Below are 14,194 nucleotides of genomic sequence, written 5' to 3' on the forward strand. Positions count from 1 at the left end.
TATTTATTTAATAAAAGTATGCACATACTTAGCGAATATTTAATTCGATGCCCAGGCTCATCTGCATCCAGTGAACTGTAAACTAACATAAAAAACAAATCTGCAATTTTTTAGGTGAAGATGTTCCAATGCGTGATGTTTGTGACAAATTTCAGCTTGTTCGGACATATGAGAAGCTCATGGCAAAATGGACAAAATCAGACTAAACAGTACATGAACAATAAACTTTGTTACAACCCCAAAATATGTCTTTTTTTCTGAGAGCTACTGAAACGTCCAAGCTCCACAAAATATGGCACGGGCTTCACGCACATGAGTATCTAGCATCACAAAACAACTCAGACTTTTTTTTTACTATTTTAAATGAATTTACTGTTCACCTCGGGTGCAGATGCACCCGAGAGCCAAAAGGTCGAGTCCCTTACTTAGAGAACATATATGTATTTGTAGAAACAATTTAGACATTTTTGATTTTTTTTTCATACATTCTATTGTTCAATTTTTTTGAGACAACTCTATTTCTTTAAATGGTCTCCCTCGAGCCCATCCCATAAAAAGCTGCTCTCCTGGAACATGGTCTAGTGTAGAGGGCCTTGCGAATAACCCATGCACATACCCCACACATAGCTGGGTTTTTCGCTTTTATCAAGGTTCTTAAAGATTATTCGTTAGGTTTTTCCTTGTCTTTTCTTTATGAGTTTTTACTGATATTCATTTCTTTACTTTTGCTGGTTTATTTTCGTTTTTATTTCTACCCACTTTTTTGTTCGTGATGTTTTTTTTTAGTTAGCAAACGTTTTGAAATTTGTGAAAATTTTATTAAATTTGAAAACTTTTTTCAGTTTTCGAAATTTTCCAAATTCATGAACATTTTTTAATTCTTGAATATTTTTTCAAATGATAATTTTTTTCACAATTCAATTACATTTTTTCGAAATTCAGGAAAAAAATCGAATATTTTTAAAAAATCCTGGACATTTTTCACTAGATGTGAATAATCTTTAAATTCACTATTTTATAAATTCGGAAATTTTATCTCAAATTCATGAACTTTTTGGATAGCATAACCAGAGGAACAAACAAGTGATTCCCTAAACCTGGGCATAGCAAAGTCCAGAGATCATCCACGTCTACAGACAAAACAAACATGACACTCAAAGCAACGGTTGATGAATTCTTGTTTTTTCAGTAGGACGTGGCAGAAGATTGTTATTTTCCTCTGTGGTGAAGCACAACCGTCAAAGTAAATTACTAAGTGCACATTAGATAATGAATTAGGTTAAAGCAAGTTGTCAGATTGAGTTTAATGGGCCAAAATCATGCAGTGATAATGGGTCTATGTATATTTTATGGGGTGTGTTTAGAGAAGATAATGTTTGCTCTTATATAGGTAGTATAGATATATCATAATATTTATAGTCACTTAGCTATTGAATTTGTTGATTTTATTGTATATTTTTTTAGTTCTAATGATATTTGACTTTGTGTTTGTGTCGTATTCGTTTCCAGAGAATTTGTATATTTCGTTTCTCTTACGCTAAAAGTTTTTGTTGGAATTTTCGGTGAGTATGAAAATGAAGGTAAAACATGGTAGAAACCAGCCCACTCCGTTTTCATCCCATTGATGGATTGATCAAATCAAACACGAACTCACTAGTTAAGGGTTACCACTGGCAAAGGACACTACCCACCTTCTTAGGCGCTTGTGCGCAACCTGGAAGTTTTTCCTTTTTTTATAGCTTCATTTATCCAGAACATTTTATATCTTGAACCGTGCGCTTTAAATAACCAACCTTTTTCGCCGTTGGATTTCTCTTGTCAAAAACTTCAAAACTACACCCATGCTAAAAGGTTTTGATGAACTTTTTTTTACAAAAAATTAGAAACCAGAAAAAAAAAGGGCAACCAAAAAAAAGAAATACTGAAAACAACCGGAGCCTGGAACCACGGTCGTGATTTTCCTTTTTGTTGAAAGCATGGGTTGTGCTTTTCCCTTTTTCGGGTAAGTATAGGTTGTCGTTCTCGTGAAAGCAAGGTTGTCCTTCTCATGGAAGTACAGCTGTGTGGCACCGTCTTGCTTGCACACTTGCGGCAGGGAAGGACAGAGCCTGTGGGAGGAACGAGGGTGCAATGTTGAATCCGGATCTGGTCTCGCCAGACTGGTGCAATTCGTCATCACTTTCTCAGAGATCATGTTGTGAAGGAAGACATTGATATCATACACGTCAACACTGAAGAGCAATTGGCAGATATCTTCACCAAGTCCTTGGATAAGAAGAGATTTTCCAAGTTACGGTGTGAGCTAAATATCTTGGAATCCTCAAATGTCCTGTGATCAGGCACACATCCTAACACTTATGCATATTGATGACTTAGATGTGCAACACACGAAGTAAAGTATCTTCAATCAATGAAGACATGCATTCTAAGTATGAATACATTAATGAGGAATTTGACTTCGGAGCGCCACGATAATTGTGCGCCGTGTCTGGGTCTAATACTTCATATACGGTGGGTAACGCCACCACCAAATGTTCTGTTTGAAGTATTTCACTCATGGCATTACATTTGCTATGTCTTCACATTTGGTTTGTCTTCAATCTCAACATGTCTTCATGATTATCTTCACTATGTTGATTATATATATATACTAGTGTTCTGTCCTCTACAACATCCACTTATAGCTATGTCTTCTTGTTGAATCTTTTGAACTAAGTGAATGTGATGGGACCCTAACCTCTCTATGCTTTCTATCTCAAACTCTATCTCTCCAAATCATATGCATTCTCTTGAAACTATCAAATGTCTTCTCTGCGTCCTTGTTAGCAGAAGATACAGAGACAAACATTAAGTCCGCTTTCAATGCTAATTCCCTCACCTGAAACCCGAAGAAGTGGGAACGACCACCCGATAATCCAGGCGTGCGTGGGACGTGGAACAACCTTTGGTATGCTGCATGATGGCCACGTGTTCCTCAGATGTGAATCGCCAGGGGCACCTGTGTAATAACACCGAGCCGCCCCTGTCCCTATAAATACACGCCTCACCACAGACATTATCTCTTCTTCCACTCTCGCACGAACCCTAGCGCCACCGCTAGCCCTCGACGACACCGGCGACGAAGCGCTTAGCTGTCGCAACCTCTCCGACGCCGTCTTCACGCCGACCGTGGACATCATCTTCTCCGCCGTCGCCGTAGGTGTCCTCCGTCGCCATGTTAGGGCACGAACGATCGAACTGCTCGGCCTCCTCTCCCACTCCGTCTAGTAGTTCCTTGTGTGGTAAATAAAACTTCCTTTTTACGGCCCCTTTGATCCTACAAATTCATCACTTTCTACCACAAGTGGTTTTTGTTCACACAAGTTGGATCTAGTTCATACTGCATCTCATAATATGCCTAGTATATTCACTTATGATTCACAAAGTAGTTAGATTCCTCACTTGTACTGATCCATGGATTCGTATAAATCTGGAACCAACTCCTTATCTATGAGTGAATGTCTTTGCACGATGAGGTCAATGTCTTCTAAACTGATTTATCTTCAAATCTTCTGAAAATGCATATGACCTCTTCCCCTTCCCTCACACCTTAATGCTGTCACAGGTACATGTCCGTGGGAGAATCCCTTGGTTCTCATAGTTTGCATTCATTTGCAGAATTCTTACAGTATCATATAAATTCTCCCGAAGCCAGTTCCTGTTTGTCCAGCAAGCGAAATCCTTTGAAGCCTTTGAACGTGTTGAAGCCATTCAGTTTGAAGTTCATGGCTGCAGAGAAATCAGTAAGGAAGGGTGGCAGACAGCGTCATGGGGGAACATCAAGAGATTTGCCTGATGACCTCTCAGAGCTTTACAAGACAGCTCCTGAAGAGGATTACAATCAGCGCAAGACCCGAATCCAATGGATTCGAAGATATTGGGCAGAACAATGGTTCAAATACCGGTTTGTGACCCAGGAATATGCTGAGAAAAATGCCATCAAGCGACCGTGGGGAGACATCCTATACAAGAATCTTCAACCCAGGTCCAGAGAAGAAGCCATTGAACAATGCTTCTATCCCTGCATGGTCCATGGGCCACAGCCTGCAGATGCACACCCATTGTCACTACTATGGTGTCGTGACGACAATCTGTTCAAGCGCAACTTCCAGTTTGCCAAGAACTCAGCGAAGCAGAACAAGAAGTCTTTGGGATTAGACTTCAACCCTGGTCCCTCTGCTCCCCGTGCCGATGGAACTCGCGATGCAGAACCCAATGTCATCGGTCCTTTCTACAACCTTGAAGGTCTCATCACCCATATCGTGGTTCAAGGGACTGCCGTGCACGAGCCTGCAGATGACACTGAATCGGATGAAGCGCCTGCAGCGCCGAAGCCAAATAAGTTGAAGCAGCCTAAAGCTTCAAAGCCTGCCTCTGCACCAAAAATCTCACGGGCGAAGCCACTGGCTACTGCACCTCCTGAAGACAGTGTGCAGTCTGAAGATTTATCACGCATCTCCAAGCCCCAGCAAGTCAAGATGCCTATGCCACACACTGGCCAAGAACTGACAGCTACTGCCATTCTGCGAAACGATGCCATCGATTTGTCCAGTGATGAAGATCTCGCAGATGACGCTCTTGAGCAACTCATCAAGATCAAGGAAGAAGCAGAAATCTTCAATGATCTGCCTCTCTTTGACGTGGCAATCATACACAACTTCATTGATGAGTGGTTTGACACGCCCAACCTCGGCTTCGAAGATCTGCAACTCCCAATTGGCCTCAGTGTCGCCTTCCATGGCGCCATTGCTTCAGAATTAGCTATCGCCCAGCGCATTGTTGAACTGAAGAAAAAGATTGACTATGAAAAAGCTTAGTTCAAGAAGCATATGGCCAAGCTCAGCGTGCAAGAGGTGAAAAACTTCAAGATTATGCTGCACGAGCTCAAAGAAGCCTTTCTCAAGAAACGTGCAGAAGCTCAGGGTTCTCGTGAGCGCATGAAGAGCCTGGCTGACAAGTGTGTGCAAGGCTACAACGAGGCTGAGAAGCGCAAGGCCCTTGGGCATCCGGGCATTGATCCCAGGATGGCTGCCAAGCCAAAGAAGAAGCCCACTGTGGCCGAACCCAACGCACCAAGGCAGGAAGCAGATCCCATTGTCTTCCCAACTAGCATGACTGGCTCGAAGCTAAAGGCCAGGTCAACCGCTTCAGAACTGAAGAAGACGCGGACTGCTGAGGCTGAAGCCAGAAAGAGAAAACATTTTGAAGCCTCTGATGCTGCTCCCTCTAAGAAGAAGCAGAAGACCAAGAAGGAACGGGCTGCTCCCACAGAGCCCTTAATTGTTGAACCCATCTCCATGGTTCGCCCTGACGCTGAACTTCAAGAGCGCCAACTGACTGTCCATGAGCCTGCTTCCACAGAGGCTCATGAAGCTGAAGACTATCCAGCAGATGATCCCACCGCTGCTGAAGACATTGGTCACCATGACCGTGTTGAAGATGATGCAGTTCTTCCTCAGCTCGAGCACCAACAGGCATCATCGCCTGTGCTAACGCACAGCGAGCTCATCAACATTGGTCGTCCTCTGACGCCAATTGCTCAGGATGCATCATGGGCTGATCGCCCACATGCACAAGAGGAAGAAGACTTTGAGGCCCAGCCAACTCCAACTCCACAGGCGTCGCCAGCGTTATGCAGGCTTCGGAAAGGACCAAGGCCTCTAGTCTCTGAGTCTGAAGCGACTGCTGAAGACATTCCGGCTGCATCAGCCGATGAAGAAGAAACCCTAAAAGCTGCTACTCCCTCGTCCCACCAAGAAGCTACTGCTGAAGCTACTGCTGAGCCTTCACCAACCCAAGCACCAGAAGTCAGCAAAGCCACTGATCCTGCTGCTTCTGTTCCTGCGCCTGCAGCTGGTCCTCAGTTTGACTATCATGTTGAGCACAGGTCTCAGGTCCAGAAGCCAATCCCAAGATTGCCCAGGTTTCCAGGTCCTGCATCAGCACCTGGATCCTTCAATGTCAATGGTTTCAAAGCAGACAACACTTTCTTCAATAGCTCCAGGAACGCCTACTCAAGGGAAAGAATATCTTCTGATTGGTTCTGGAGCTATCCGCAGCGAATCTATTACTCCTGCATTCTATACAATCAAGGTCGCATCTTCCCACATAAGCGTCTTGACATTGAAGCAATAGCTGGTCTGCCCTGTCTGGAAGAAGCTCTGGATTGCTTCAAAGAGGTTGGATTGCTGCCGTTTGTCACCGACCAAGAGCACTGGAATGAAGAGTTACTGCTCCAATTCTATGCCACACTTCACATCTGTGGGTACAACAGAGATCCGAAGACTTGGGTCCTGGAGTGGATGACAGGCAATGTTCATCACGAAGCCAAAGCCTTTGACATCATTGAGCTCACTGGTCTGCCCACTCCTGGCGATCTCTACGAACATGGCTGTCAGCTTCACAGTGAAGCCGTGGAGAGCATCTTTTAGAGGCCTGAACCTAACATGAGTCAGATGCTCAGTATGATGAAGCCATTGCCCCAAGATGCTGCATATCCCAAGGAGTTCTTCGTTGAAGACCTTGAGTATCTGCCAAGGACCATTTATCACATCATAAGGCGAACTCTCTGGCCCATCAAAGGACATTCTCCACATGCCAAGCTGGAAGGTGCAATGAAGACTTTGGTCTTATATATTCTTCATGGCAAATGCTTCAATGCACAGGACTTCTTCATCCGCCAACTTGCTGCCTCAGGCTCTGATCTTTTTGGCTTGAAGTTCTACGCTCCATGGATAATGCGGCTGATTAAACTCCACTCTGCTATCTCATATCAGCCATCTGCTCGCAATCATCGGATTTTTCTTCCTGATGTGGATATGTCTGTTGAAGCCATTTATCCTGAGCTTGCCAAGGAACCTCTAAGTCTTCAGAATGCGGAGCATCAAAGTTTTTCTCAGAACATTGAAGGAGTTGAAGCAGTCACTCATGTGTATCCTTTGGCTGGAACTACACGTGCACCACATCCCGCCCTTACTGAAGCCACCGATAGCACTATTGGCCAACGACCCAAGAAGCGATCTCATGTTCTCAACGACGAGAGCTTCTTGTGGCTCTTCATCAGAAACAGGATAGGCATCATGACTGGCTGAAGCACCAAATGCAAAGTCTCTTGGTGGATGTTAACCGCATTCGCAATCTTGCCACCAAGAATGCCTTTGTTGCGCATGAAACCTCTCGACGCACCTGGAAAGGACTGACGCTAATGTGCTCTGAAGATGATCTTCAAGAGGATGGCTTCTCTGAACGCTTCAAGTTTGACTCCACACCTTCTCGAAGGGCAGTGCTACAACGAACTCCATCTCTTGAAGACTCTGAGTTCTCCTCCTCTGCTGCAACTGTGAATGCCAGAGTGATAGAGGATGAAGACGATGCTACTTCACCGCCACCTCCTTCAGCACGCTTCGACACTGCTCCAAGCTCTTCTGCACCGCCAAACACCACCGACGACCCTGCTGCTTCACCTACTCTTCATGGGAACGAGTAGATGCTCTATGTCTTCAAACCTTTTTGGTCCTTACTGACAAAAGGGGGAGAAGCATATGAGTTTGATAGTCTTCAAGCGGGTCCATATGGGCGGTTGCTTTATATTTTGCTTCGTGTTTACAACTCTCATTTTGATACATTTGGTTCCTTGAGTTGTAACACTTAAACTCGATGGTCGTCTGCTACTTATTTGCCACTTTATGATGCGATGATAAATTCCGCATGTGCGACGATAAATTCCGCACTTAGATCATTTTGGCAGACGTCCATTTTCCATTATGCATGTCATTATCTTCGCATACCTTCTCATGCATAATGAATTTTCATCAATAAGTTGAAGAGGATCTCCAAAAGTACAACCTGCCATGTGCATTTGCATTCCAGAAGCAAATTACTTATATGCACATCTTTAGGGGGAGCCCTTGCAACTTATGAAGACAATTCCTTATCCTTTACAATTTCACATATTATATTCCCCGTTGAAAACTTCAACTAGTTTGTCATCAATCACCAAAAAGGGGGAGATTGTAAGTGCATCTAGTGCCACCCCTAGTTGGTTTTGGAGTATTGACGACAAACCTAGTTGAGGGACTAATGTGTTTGTGAGAATTGTAGGATAACATAGGTAGAAGTCCCTCATTGATTCGGTTTTCCTACCAGAGATGACCCCTAAAAATGTATGAAGACATTGATGTCAAAGGTGGTTTATGAAGATATTCTCATTGAAGACTATGACAAGAGAAGACATCACATGAAGCCTATGGAGCTCGAAGACTTAGATCTTTCGTAGTTCCTTTTCTTCTCTGTTGAGTCATAGGAACCACCGTACTGTTAAGTGGGGTCCAAGAGAACCAGTCAGAATGACTGAAGTGATGCTTAACCAAAACCTATGTCTTCGAGTGAAGACTATGAGAGCGAATCTTGTCCAGAGTCGGACAAGTCATCTTTGCTTGTAGCCCAAGTAAAGTTGCCGTGTGAGTTTGAAATCTGACCGTTGGAACACGTGTCAGTTCCTTAGTGATCCAGGGTCACTTCGGACAAATGAGGTCGGGTTGCCTAGTGGCTATAAATAGCCCACCCCCTACAACCATAAACGGTTGGCTGCTCAGAGTTAGAGTACGGTTTTTGTCGTTTGAGAGCAACCCACCTCGAAGCCTTTGAGAGAGAATTCCTTGCGAGGATAAAGCCCTAACCACCCAGAGCCAAAGAGTGTTAGGCATCACTTAAGTCTTCCTTTCTGTGTGATCTGAAGACTTATTACACTTGAGGACTGTGAATCCTCCAGCCGGTTAGGCGTCACGTTCTGAGATCCAAGAGTCATTGTGAATCGCCGGTGAACGAAGTCTGTGAAGGTTTGGGAGTCTACCTTGAAGACTTACCAGAGTGATTGAGCGAGGTCTATGTGACCTTAGCTCAAGGGGAATACGGTGAGGACTGGGTGTCCTGAGCTGCGTGTTCAGGACTGGGTGTCCGGGACTGTGTGTCCTCAGGTTTAAATACCTAGCCGCCCTAACTAGACGTACAGTTCTCACAGCAACTGGAACTGCTCTAACAAATCATTGCTTCAACGAGTCAATGGTTTCATCCTTCCCTTCCCTTTACTTACTGTTGGTCCTTGTGAAGTCATTGTATGATTGCATTATCTTTTGTCTTCACTGAGTGACTGCTTGTTCTGATTGGCTTCATAATATCTTCCTACCTGATCCTTACTACCTAGCTGCTATAAGTCATTGTGCTTTCACTTCATTGAATACTTGACTATGGTCTGCCTAGTGTAGTCTACCTTCCGCTGCATGGTAATAGGTTTATTTCCATCCTTTGTCTTCGAAACCTCCACGTTTTGAAGACTTTCATAAAAATCGCCTATTCCCCCCCTCTAGTCGATATAACGCACTTTCAGTATGTACTGTGTTCAGTAAAAAAACTACAGTTGGTCTGATTTTTTTAAGATGAGCTTTATTACTCTTGCCTTCTACGCCAATAGCTCAAAGGTTCCATAAAGAGTCGACTTGTTGATGCCATTTCACCATTTCATTGTAATAAATTTGGTTGTGCGCACTCTGCATCTTATGATAAAGAGGTTTGTCCTTTTATTATGTAAAAACTATGACAAGTGTTTAATTAAACTTATGTGATACAGGTCAAAGTGTATGTGTAGAAAATTAAATGCACATGCAAGAGCACTCGACGTGATACCAGTTGTGATCCATATTACATAATTCGAAATGGGATTGCTAAATGTCAGTTGATTAAGACTTAACCAAGTCTCGGTCGATGCTATATTCATGGGATTTTATGTCAAGATCAGTGCAAAATTATCTTTTTAGTTTTTCTTCTTCTTTCTTACATGTTATGTTACTTGACTTAGACTCGATTAAGTCTCAGTCAACTGAGATCTAGCAACACCCAATTTAAAAAGATTGGCTCAATTACATGTACATAATATATGATCGCTAGGAAAACTTCATTAAGATTTATACACAAAGCATGGTTATATAAAGTTAAAATCAATCTCATTTTTTTCGTGAAAAGCTACAACCCAGCTGACGGTGTCTTGGACTAGGGGCTACTTACCTATATGCCCCACAGTTCAAGGGCCGAGCTTACAGCCCGCCGATATCCAGAAGGAAAGACTCCAGAACCTACGAACCCTGGCATGACCAAGACAAACACCGCCGAAGACTTGGTGTATACTTTAAGGACTACTCTAATAACTGGTGTGTTTATTCCTAGATTGGCCATGGCCATCTATAACCCTAGGTACCACCGGTGGCTATATAAGCCAAGGGGTTTTGTCCATAGAGGCACTATTACTTGCCTTAGGGTTTAAAACACAATGTACGATCTTGAGGTAGATCATCTTGTACTCGATACTCTAGCATATCAATACAATCAAAGAAGGACGTAGGATTTTACCTCTTTGAGAGGGCTCGAATGTGGGTAAATATCTTCTCCATTCTTCATGCCGATGAGACTTTAGTCAGTGGTAGAATGATCTCCTTGTCCTTTCAGGTAGCCTTCCAACAGCCAGCGTTCATGGCCCGGTTAGTCTGTATCCCGGTGGGGTACTTGAGGTCTTTCTAGGAGAATAAGTATTGCTCCTTCTCCCACATGTTTACCTCATTTGGGAGATTCCATAGCTCGTATTTTTTCATATCCTCCTCCCTTACCATCGTCGTGTCGAAGGCTTTCTTCAGAACTTTGGGGACCAGGTAGAAGATGATGATCGCCATGTTCGTCGGGTGAAACCCGAACCCTGGTGGCAGATTCAGTTGTTGTTTTTTCTGCTAAACTTGAAGCTGGCTTGCCATGGCGAAGGCTCTTTGGGAAATGTGTGCTAGGGTGGAACAAATGTTGGGGGCAACGATAGAGATGTGTCTATCTATGGAAGGAATTCAATGATATATAGAGATATAGGAGGGAGATGCATAAATAGGACCGAATGCATGTACTGGCAAGATACATTCTAGAGAAGCTTTGAGGTTGTCCGGGCTTTGTTTAATTTGAATTTATTGGCAGTGGATGGATGCATGCAGGCTAGCTAGATAGATAGACATGCCTCCCTATCCTTTGCAACTGTTTGCTGCTTGTCTTGCTGTGGGGGCCATGTCCAGGTGGTTAAAAATGTCACGTCTTTAAAAAATGTAAGTGCCATTTTAAAAAGTGTCTATACAGTTTAAGAAAGGCTCACCCAATTTAAGAAATGTTTCATAATTGAAAAAATGTATGTTACTTTTACAAAAATGTTCACCAGTCCAAAAATGTTTTCGTGACATTTAAAAAAAATTGGATGCAATGTGCAACAAAATGTTTGTCTAATGTGGAAATATGTACACAGAAGTTGGGAGCATCACACTACCTATCATGGATGATCCGGCCCCGATGGCAAGCATCTGGTACACAGAACTTATAGGCCGCAGAGGCGGTGGCGCTAGTGACAACAACACGTCATAGTCCATGAGAGGAGCCAATGTAATGGATTCGAGGAAGCCCTGATGCTGCTCTGCCCCAGTGGACGTAAGACTAGGCGGGGCATATGACGGCATCACCACCTTCTTCAGTCATGTGCTCTTCTGGAAGATTCTGCAGACAACATACTCCTCCTACCAATATACATAAACTAAAGTAATTAAAATCAATAATTGTCACTAGCTAGATATGAATGTACAAGAGAATTCATCAGTCATGAGTACTACTAGTCAAGGACTAAAATTACCTTGTAAGACACATTATTGATGGCGGCTTCGACGATGTTGGTGGGCAAGTTGGGTGTCGGCTGCTTGTCGATATCGATTCTGTACTCATGCATCCTCCAGTTTGTCTTCCTCCACCGAGGGGCCCTGCCCTTGTAGAAGATCAGTGTCTTCTTCATGCCGATGAGACTTTAGGTCGGTGGTAGAATGATCTCCTTGTCCTTTCCGGTAGCCTTCCAACAGCCAGGGTTCATGTCCCGGTTAGCCCGTATCCCGGTGGGGTACATGAGGTCTTTCTAGGAGAAGAAGTATCGATCCTTCTCGCCCATGTTTACCTCATTTGGGAGATTCCATAACTCGTATTTTTTCATATCCACCTCCCTTACCATCATAGTGTCAAAGGCTTTCTTCAAAACCTTGGGACCAGGTAGAAGATGATGATCTCCTTGTTCGTCGGGTGAAACCCGAACCCTGGTGGCAGATTCACTTGTTTTTTTTTTCTGCTAAACTTGAAGGTGGCTTGCCATGGCGAAGGCTCTTTGGGAAATGTGTGCTAGGGTGGAACAAATGTTGGGGGCACCGATAGAGATGTGTCTATCTATGGAAGGAATTCAATGATATATAGAGATATAGGAGGGAGATGGTTAAATAGGACCGTGCATGTACTGGCAAGATACATTCCAGAGAAGCTTTGACGTTGTTTGGGCTTTGTTTAATTTGAATTTATTGGCAGTGGATGGATGTATGTGTGCTAGCTAGATAGATAGACATGCCTCCCTGTCCTTTACAACTGTATGCTGCTTGTCTTGCTGTGGGGGCCATGTCCAGGTGGTGAAAAATGTCACGTGTTTAAAAAAATGTAAGTGCCATTTTAGAAAGTGTTTATACAGTTTAAGAAAGGTTCACCCAATTTAAAAATTGTTTCATAATTGAAAAAATGTATGTTACATTTAAAAAAATGTTCACTAGTCCAAAAATGTTTTTGTGACATTTAAAAAAATTGGATGCAATGTGAAACAAAATGTTTGCCTAATGTGAAAATATGTACACAGAAGTTGGGAACATCACACTACCCATCATGGATGATCCGGCCCCGATGCCAAGCATCTGGTACACAGAAGTTGTAGGCAGCAGCAACGGGGCGCTAGTGACAACAACACGTCGTAGTCCATGAGAGGAGCCAATGTACTGGATTCGAGGAAGCCCCGGTGCTGCTCTGCCCCAATGGACATAAGACTAGGCAGGGCATATGACGGCATCACCAACTTCTTCAGTCATTGCTCTTATGGAAAATTCTGCAAACAACATACTCCTCCTACCAATATACATAAACTAAATTAGTTAAAATCAATAATTGTCACTAGCTAGATGTGTATGTACAAGAGAATTCATCAGTCATGAGTACTACTAGTCAAGGACTAAAATTACCTTGGAAGACACATTATTGGTGGCGGCTTCGACGATGTTGGTGGGCGAGTTGGGTGTCGGCTGCTTGTAGATCTCGATTCTGTATTCATGCATCATCCAGTTTGTCTTCCTCCCCATAGGGGCCCTGCCCTTGTAGAAGATCAGTGTCTTCTTCGTGTTGATGAGACTTCAGATCGGCGGTAAATGATCTCCTTGTCCTTTATGGTAGCCTTCCAATAGCCAGCGTTCATGGCCCGGTCAGTCCGTATCCCGGTGGGGTACTTGAGGTCTTTCTAGGAGAAGAAGTATCGCTCCTTGTTGGTGTCAAAACCAGCGGATCTCGGGTAGGGGGTCCCGAACTGTGCGTCTAAGGCAGATGGTAACAGGAGGCAGGGGACACGATGTTTTACCCAGGTTCGGGCCCTCTTGATGGAGGTAAAACCCTACGTCCTGCTTGATTTATTTTTGATGATATGAGTATTACAAGAGTTGATCTACCACGAGATCGGAGAGGCTAAACCCTAGAAGCTAGCCTATGGTATGATTTTATGTTGTCCTATGGACTAAAACCCTCCGGTTTATATAGACACCGGAGGGGGCTAGGGTTACACAAGGTAGGTTACAAAGGAGGAGATATCCATATCCGGACTGCCTAGCTTGCCTTCCACGCCAAGTAGAGTCCAATCTGGACACGAGACGAAGTCTTCAATCTTGTATCTTCATAGTCCAACAGTCCAGCCGAAGGATATAGTCCGGCTGTCCGCAGACACCCTAATCCAGGACTCCCTCAGTAGCCCCTGAACCAGGCTTCAATGACGATGAGTCCGGCGTGCAGTGTTGTCTTCGGCATTGCAAGGCGGGTTCCTCTCTAATTTTCGAGTGTCCATAAGCAGTGTTTGGCCTCATAAATGTTGAACCTCTTGGCTTCTGTGCCCAATACGAGGCGCCAGGGCGTTTTTACATTTGCCCCCTAGCCAGATAAATAAATTGTCTATTAAAAGGATGGGGATTCTCAGATCTGATCCATACCATTCTCCCCCAGCGAGAATCCATCAGAGCGCACTTCGGAA

The 14,194-nt window shown here is 43.8% G+C and overlaps 1 pseudogene; it reads right to left on the reverse strand.

Annotated features, from left to right (window-relative positions):
• Positions 1-11,339: 11,339 nt before the first annotated feature.
• LOC125507691 lies at positions 11,340-12,244 on the reverse strand (annotated as a pseudogene).
• Positions 12,245-14,194: the final 1,950 nt, after the last annotated feature.

This window comes from Triticum urartu, chromosome 5 (assembly GCF_003073215.2).
Source record: "Triticum urartu cultivar G1812 chromosome 5, Tu2.1, whole genome shotgun sequence".
Classification (NCBI taxonomy): Eukaryota; Viridiplantae; Streptophyta; class Magnoliopsida; order Poales; family Poaceae; genus Triticum; species Triticum urartu.